The sequence below is a fragment of the Populus euphratica genome, unplaced genomic scaffold (assembly GCF_000495115.2).
Source record: "Populus euphratica unplaced genomic scaffold, PopEup_1.0 scaffold825.1, whole genome shotgun sequence".
Classification (NCBI taxonomy): Eukaryota; Viridiplantae; Streptophyta; class Magnoliopsida; order Malpighiales; family Salicaceae; genus Populus; species Populus euphratica.
In genome coordinates, this window is record NW_011500688.1 from 30,337 (window position 1) to 39,014 (window position 8,678).

Here is an 8,678-nt window from a genome sequence, read left to right on the forward strand (position 1 = left end):
AACGCAAATTATAAGTACATTAAACGTGCAAAAATGGCATATCTTAGTGAACGGATAAGCAATTTCACGTTTACAAAAAGAAAAAATAAATAAATAAAATAAAAAACAAAAAATAAATAAATAAATAAAATAAAAAAGCTCTTGTCAGCATCATCATTGACCAAAGATTTTTTTTAGTAGCTTTCATACATTAAAAATAGAGATATTTTTAATTTTATTTGAAAATATACTTAAATAATATTTTTTACTTTTTAAAAATTTATTTTTAATATTAATATATTAAAACGATTTAAAAACATCTAAATTAAATTTTTGTAAAAGTATTTCTCAATTACAAAAACAAATAAAATCAAAATCAAGTGCTATAATATTTTTTAACTATACAAAAAATGTTCACTAATGCACATCGATTCAAAAAATTACTTATTAGCCAATGAAGTTTAAATCAAAGAAATTAAAAATTTGAAAAACAAATAACTATTAAAATTGATAGAACTAAGGACTCAATTATATAAAATACAAAACTAATATAGATCGATAAGCACGAGTGGCATGTTAGGTAGCCCATCTGAAAGCTACTCATGGCTCATAGAATATCTTGGAGGATTCAATTTACATCACTCTAACAGTGTCTAAAAACTCGTGATCAAACAATGTTGGACGAGCTAGCTCGTGTTTGAGAATAAAATACAATAAAAGATTAATAACACTACACTTGTTTTAGACTGGATGAAGGAAAAGAAAAGGGGATTGATTTTTTTGGCTAGTGTTTTTCCTCCCCTTCTCTCTCTCTATATGTGTCAAAACTAGAATATGAATATATATATATATATAGCGGTGTGTAAGTCAATCATTCTTGGGTTTCTTTTTCATTTTTTTTTCATATCAAACCTAGGTTGTATGGCCTAACTAAGCGTGTTTGGGTGGCCTAGGCTTATTGTTTGGGGTTTTTTTATCCTAAGCCTGTTGTTTAGGGTTTTTTTTAATTAATTTTTTTATATGAGAAATTATTTGTTTATGATAACTGCTTTCTTTTTTTTGTAATACTTACATGACCATTGTAAGAAGAAAAACTTATTAAAAAAAAAACAGTGTTACTTTGAATGATGCTCATATTGGTTTAGCATACTTGTAAAGAAAACACGTAACCTTAAATGGTGGTCATCTGAATATGATATGCCTACTTCTAACTACAACTAAAAGTATGGTCATCTAGCATGATGATCGTATGTACCTATTTTTTTACTATTTTTGTAACGGTGGTCATTTTTTATCTGATTATTACATGTTGAGCATTTTGACAGCATGATCATTTGTAACTATTAAAGATTAGTCATCTTAACATGTTGACCTCGTATCAATCATTTTACCAAGGTGATCATTTAGGATCAATAATGATTAATCATTTTGATATAATAACTATATGTTAATTATCTTCATAAAGTGATCACCTTTAGTGTTTAGTTTAGCACTATATTTTATTTTATTTTTAATTTACGTGGGGTGTCCGGGTCAGCTTACGCACACCACGACTAATTTCCACGGCCCACTGAACATCCTGCAAGCCCAGTGAACAGGTAAGGCATCGCGGGGGTGACAGGCGTGCATGGTAAGTGACACGACTAAAAGATTGATGTCTTCTCCCAAGTGCAGGAGTGTCGAAGTAATAAATAACCCGGCAAGACCGGGGTCGAACCACAAGGAGGTTAAGTGTATAAATTATAGATGACAACAACAACAACAACAACAACAACAACAACAACAACAACAACAACAACAACAACAACAACAACAACAACAACAACAACAACAACAACAACAACAACAACAACAACAACAACAACAACAACAACAACAACAACAACAACAACAATAATAATAATAATAATAATAATAAAGAAAGAGAAGAAGAAGAAGATGATGAGAACTTTGAGATGGAATATTAATGTAACGATTAAACAATGATAATAACAAATGTCAAGGTTAGAGGTTCCACTAATGGTATATCAAACAAGTATAGTATAAACTCTTATTATTGAATTGGAAACCACACACAAAGGAGGTTCCAATCAGATTATATATTGTTAACATGATTACATTAGTCATCTTATTCAATTAATGCTAATACTTGTAAATCTCGTCAAGCATTCATGATTATAACTTATGTTAACAACAAATCAAGTTCCTTTCATAGCTCAGGTGTCGGTTATACCATACATTATGGGCTATGAAAGTGCCAAGCATTTGTTGTACCAAGTGTTATATAACATAAATCAAGATTAGTCATTTAACAAGCAAAGTATTAAAGAGTGAACAAGATAGCAAATATAAAACATGTTAGTATCAAACATTAAAGTCCATATTAAGTTTACATTATACTTATTCTTACACCATTAGTGTAACCTTTTCACCTTGACATAATTAACTTAGCTAGACATAATGAAAGAAAGCAAAATAGATAAACAAAATAAGAACATAAAAGTTAACTAAGTAAAGGAAAGGAAATGAAAGGCATAAACTTAATATTAATGAAAACAAAGCATAAAAAATACAAAGAGAGAAAGGAAGAGCATGATCTTGATCTGGAAATCAAGATGCCTAAATGCATGGCAAATGCCTCCTTTTATAGGCCAAAAATGGGAACTATTGATTTGATGACTAATTGATAAGTGGGTGACCAACTTTTGACTTGGTGACAATCCTTATCTTCTCTTGTCTGCCCAAAACGTCATTGATAACGTCAAAACTGGAGCCAGTTGCAAACATGAAAGTTGTAGGCAATTGTCTCAGCTTTCTTGTGTAAAAATTTCAGCTCATTTGGACTTCTAGAACTCCAGATATGGCCAAAATACCGAACAGTGCTCGGGCTGGAAGACAGATTCGGGCTTCTTTGTTGTTGCTACAATTTGGACTTGATAATGGCCTTTTTAGATCTTGGGCTCCATATGAAAGTTGTAGGCCTATGTCTTACCTTTCTATCCATATAAATTGGACCTAAATCTGAGATATATAGCTCCAGATATGACCCATTTACCGAACAGTGTTCCGGTTTGGATTGCACCGACATCTCTTTTCTAAGTTTGGCCATCTCTTTATCCTTGCAATTTAAGTTCTTCAAGTCATCAATCAATCCTTTCATTTATGTGATAGGCCTGCATTAAAAATAGACATTTACCACAATTTATAGGTATCTTATATTATTAGATACATTCTTATAAAACATATTTTAGTTAAGGAGTTATTGATACTTCAAGTGCAAAATGATGATATAAAACCATGATAAAAATGCACTTTTAAGTACTAATCAGTAAGGCTCGAACCCAGGTGCGGAGAAAGAGGACAAGCCCCTCCCACCGCTGGGCTAGAACCTTACTTGCTTGTTTAGCACTATATTGATTTCATATAACTTAGTTATCCTAATATGACAAGGCATGATTATATGAACCAAATGAACATGGCTTGGACCATCTTTATTGAATAAAGCTTAATCATGTGATCTTGATGGATATGGCTTAGTCATGTAATCCTAATGGAATAAGATTTGGTTATATTAATAGGGTGATCATAACTTAGTCATGTAATTCTAATGGAATAAGATTTGGTTATATTAATAGGGTGATCATACTTGAAATTTCAAGACATATTTAGTTATCTTAATAGAGTGATCATACTTGAAACTTTAAGACATATTTGGTTATCTTAATAGGATAATCATATAAAACTTTGAGATTTTGGTTATCTCACAAGGTGACCACCTGGAATATTGAAATAATATGACCACTATGATTAAATAAGATTGGTGTATTTTTTCATATACCATTTGGTTTTTAATATATCACCTAATAACTAGTTCATTTTTTATTTATATAATAGTTCTCCTAATCTTTTTAAAGATATCGTTTAGGTAAGAAATATAGATCACCTATTTTCAAAGCTTAACTTGTTATATGATATCGTGTCATTTTCTTTAATTTTCTTACCCTTGAAGCACAAGTAATTAGTTTGCTACATATTTTTAAATCAAATGTTTGATAAATCAAGTTTTTTATTAAAGTCATATATAGAATTATCCTAGCTTACTCTATATTGTTTGAATCTTTAAACCGCTAGTAAATAATATAAATGACTTTTTTATGCAGGGATTGATCATTGTCTATCTTTTTTACCCTTATTATTGTCTTAGTTAAATGCTTTAGTTTAGTTGTTCGCTTGCTTTAAGATCATGTTAAATTATTCTTTTGTGCCTAATCTTTAAAATGGTGTATTAAAGTTCCTAATCATATCCTAGGAATCACATGCCTATATTGCAAATACAACATCAACCCATAGCACTAAAGTATGATTATATATGAAGTGTCACATACTCCACAAGTTCATAAACAATTTTAGTCTAATTACATAGCCTAACAACATTACTTACTGATAACCCAACTTGTATTTGGGCAATACAATGCCTTATAAATTGTATTCTAGTAAGGTAATGTGAATATTTATGCACCTTAAAGACCTATTATTAACTAGCAACTAAGAAGATGTTTTTATATGATGTAACTAATCCAATATAAATGAGAGATATTGATAGATGTTAGGTATACAATAATGTATATATACCATCAGCCATGTTTAAAATGGTTTGATCAGCTCCATTTAATTCCTAAATGAATCATGATTGTTGATTTTAAAATATTCTTTATAGAGGATAATGAGTCAATAAAGGAATATAACACTAAAATTATTAATGAATATGATGAAGGTGTTGCTGACATGACTAAAAAATTAATGTCTTCACTCAAGTGTAGAAGTGTCGAAATAATAAATAACCTGGCAAGATCGGAGTCGAATCATAAAGAGATTAATAATACAACAACAACAACAACAGTAATAGTAAAAGTAATAATGAAGAAGAAGAAGAAGAAGTTGATGAGAACTTTGAGATGGAAGATCAATGTGATGGTCAAATAATAATAAAAGCAAATATCAAGATTAGAGGATCCACTAATGGTATTTCAAATAAGTATAGTATAAATCTTATTATTCAACTAGAAACCATACACAAATTATTAACTTGATTACATTAGTTATCTTATTCGAATAATGTTAATACTTGTAAATGTTGTCAGACATTCATAATTATAACTTATGTTAACAACAAATCAAGTTCCTTTCATAGCATATGTGTTGGTTATACTATACGGTTTGAGCTATAAAAGTGTCAAGTATTGGTTGTACTAAAGGTTATACAACATAAATCCAGATTAACCATTTAACAAGCAAAGTATTAAGAGTGAATAAGATAACAAATACAAAACATGTTAGTATCAAACATTAAAATTCATGTTGAGTTTACACTATCCTTATTCTTACACTATTAGTGTAACCTTTTTACCTTAACATAATAAACTTAACTAAATATAATAAAAAGGAGAAACATGAATAAACAATATAAGAATATAAATAAGATAAAAGTTAACTAAGGAAAGGAAAGGAAATGGTAAGCATAAATAAGAGATTAATAAAAACAAAACTTAAGCATTACAATAAAAAGAGAGCAAGAACATGATCTTGATCTGCTAACCAAGATACCTAAATATATGACAAATACCTCCTTTTATAAGACAAAATTAAGAATTATTAATTTATTGACTAATTGTTAAGTGAGTTACCACATCTTGACTTGGTAACAATTCTTATTATCTTATCTGAACAAAACATTATTGCCAACATCAGAATTTGAACAGACTTAATTCACGGAAGTTCTATAAAATTATCTAAGCTTTCCAACTAAAAAAATTGAGGTCATTTTAATTTCTACAACTTAAAATATGGGGTGAACACTGAATATTATCTGGGCTGTAAGATAGATTTAGACTTTTTTGTTATTGCTAAAATTTGGACTTCCAAATAACAGAATTGAGTCTTGCATTCCACATGAATGTTTTAGACCCGTGTCTTAGCTTTCCGTCCATATAGATCAAACATAAATCTAAGTTTCACAGCTCTAGATATGACCCAATAACTGAATAGTGTTCTAGTTTGAACTGAATCAGTATCTCTTTTCTAAACTTCACCCTTTCTTTGTCTTCTCAATTTCAGTAATTGAACTCATAAATCAATCATTTAATTTATGTAATAGGCCTATATTTAAAAAAAATATTTACTATAAATTAAAGGTGTTTTGTGGTATCAGACTTGTTATTATAAAACATGTTTTAGTTAAGGAGTTATTGGTACTTCAAGTATAAAATGCTGATATAAAACCTTGATAAAAATACACTTTTAAATACTAATCATTTATATTCATCTTGTTTTTTTAATGTTTATACTTTGTAGGAACAAAATATATTTTATATCTCATTGGCCTTGATAACATTGACCTAACTTTATATTTAAAATATTTTTGTTAAAACATTTTACTTTCATAATATTTTGATATTTTGTTTAAGTTGAATTACTTTAACTTAAATATTTATTTAATCTTGACTATTTATAAATTTTTAAAATTTTTAAATTATATTTGTTTGACATTGTACTTGTATTGTGTGTGTGTGTGTGTGTGTCTAGTGTAACCCCAAAATGACACACCTAAACACTCTAGAACTGAAACATTTTATTCCAATTGAAAAATTAAATACCTACTGAAACGGAATTGACAACCTTTATTGTGAGGGTTAGAATTACACAAAAATCCAAAATAAAAAACAAAAGTAAAAAGGTTAATCCAAAATAAAAAACAAAAGTAAAAAGATTAAAATTAAAAAAATTAAAATAAAAATAAATCATAGGACAAAATTAAAAAAATAAAAATAAAAATAAATCATAGGGCGTTTGATAGGGAGAAAAACTAAAATGATGGAATTATAAAAAAATCATTTTAAAAATATACATCAAACAAAACAAATAATAATCAAAACAACGGAGACTAAATTAAAGAGGTAAAATTAAAAAATTATTCTAATTTTATAAATTATTTTAAATAAAATAAATAGTAATCAAAAGAATATATATCAAATCTGAAGGAATAACATATTGAAGGGTTTATTTGAAATTTTAAAGGGGCAAACATGGAAATCAAGTACATTTTTTTTATATAAAACAATTCTTATATGTAATTCAAAAAAGTTATGCACACATCTAACAAACCAAATCAATAAACATTGCATAAAGAAATGAAAAAAAAAGAGACTTATTAACAATAAATAAAAACAAAATTGAAAAAACTAAAAGATAAATATATATCAAGATAACTAATATTGCAACACAGGTAATTTACTTAGTTGTGTTTAATGAATTTATTTATCAAACTAAATTTATATAAGAAACTAACACGCATATAAAATTTAATGAATAAAAAAAATATTATGCAAAATTGAATGTATTAAAAATCTTAAAAAATAATCAATATTTATTAAAAAACAAATTTAATATATATATATATAAAATTTTAGAAAAATTATAAATGAATCATATCAACCTTTTAAAAATTAAATATACACAATATCATTAAAAAAAATTAAAAATAGCCAAATAAAAGGAAAAAAAATTATAGAGAAAAAGTATTAATTAAATCAAACTCAAAAGTTTATTTAAAAAAATACACATAACTAGGTCTAACACGTTGTTAAGCTAAGCTTAGCACATGACTTATCAAGCAACATCCCACATGTCTTTGTTTTCTTTTTAAAGTTAACGGGGATGAACAACATTTATCCCAACTATTTCATTTAAAAAAAACAAGAAATTGTCAGGGTATGAAACCCAAAAAAACCTAACATCTACCTAAAACCTAAAATATTCCCGAATTCAAATATGTTTTTTAAGATACTTTGAAGGTAAAAAAATAACAATCTAAACTCTTCTTGTCATATAAAACTATTTACACAAAATCCGACTGTTTAAATCATCACCAACTACTATTTTTTCTTTCAACGTTAGAATCCAATGACTCTTTCTCACTACTCCTATAAAAAAAATTTGAAAAATAAGAAAAATTAAATTTAATATTAAAATTAAATTTTTATAAATTACATGGACTAGTTACTTAATAGCTCAAAAAGATGAGAGACTAAAATAAATTTTTAAAATAAATTTCAAATACGCCACCTATTCTACGTGTCTTTTTCACTACAATTCTCTATCTTTTAATTCGGCCATTTTTTATATTAAAATATACAATTGTGTGCTAATTTGAGTTTAAAAAGTTAAATTGCATCAAATAAAATTTTGAAAGTCAAATACAAAAAATAAAAAAAATTGCTCCAATCCATAACATCATTTAAGGAGGTGAACAATAATAATAAAAAGCCCTCTTTTAGTTTTTTTTAATTAAAAGAATTTCCCCATAATCTAAAATACGTTTATATTAATGTCTTCTTTTCTTTTCTTGTATTAGAAATTCACTTAACTTGGAATGCTATCCATGCTATAGGGAGGGTTAAATGATGGTTAATATAGATCATTTAAAAATATAGTATAAATTATTTTTTAAAGTTTTTTTAATTTAAAAATATATTAAAATATTATTTTTAAAAATTATTTTTGATATAAATATAACAATATAACACAAACATATTTATAAAATTAATTATAAACAAAACAAAATTTTTAAATTTTTAGAAATGCAATTTTAACAATATTCTTAAATACATATATTATATAAGTAGTTATTTGGGAATATGGTT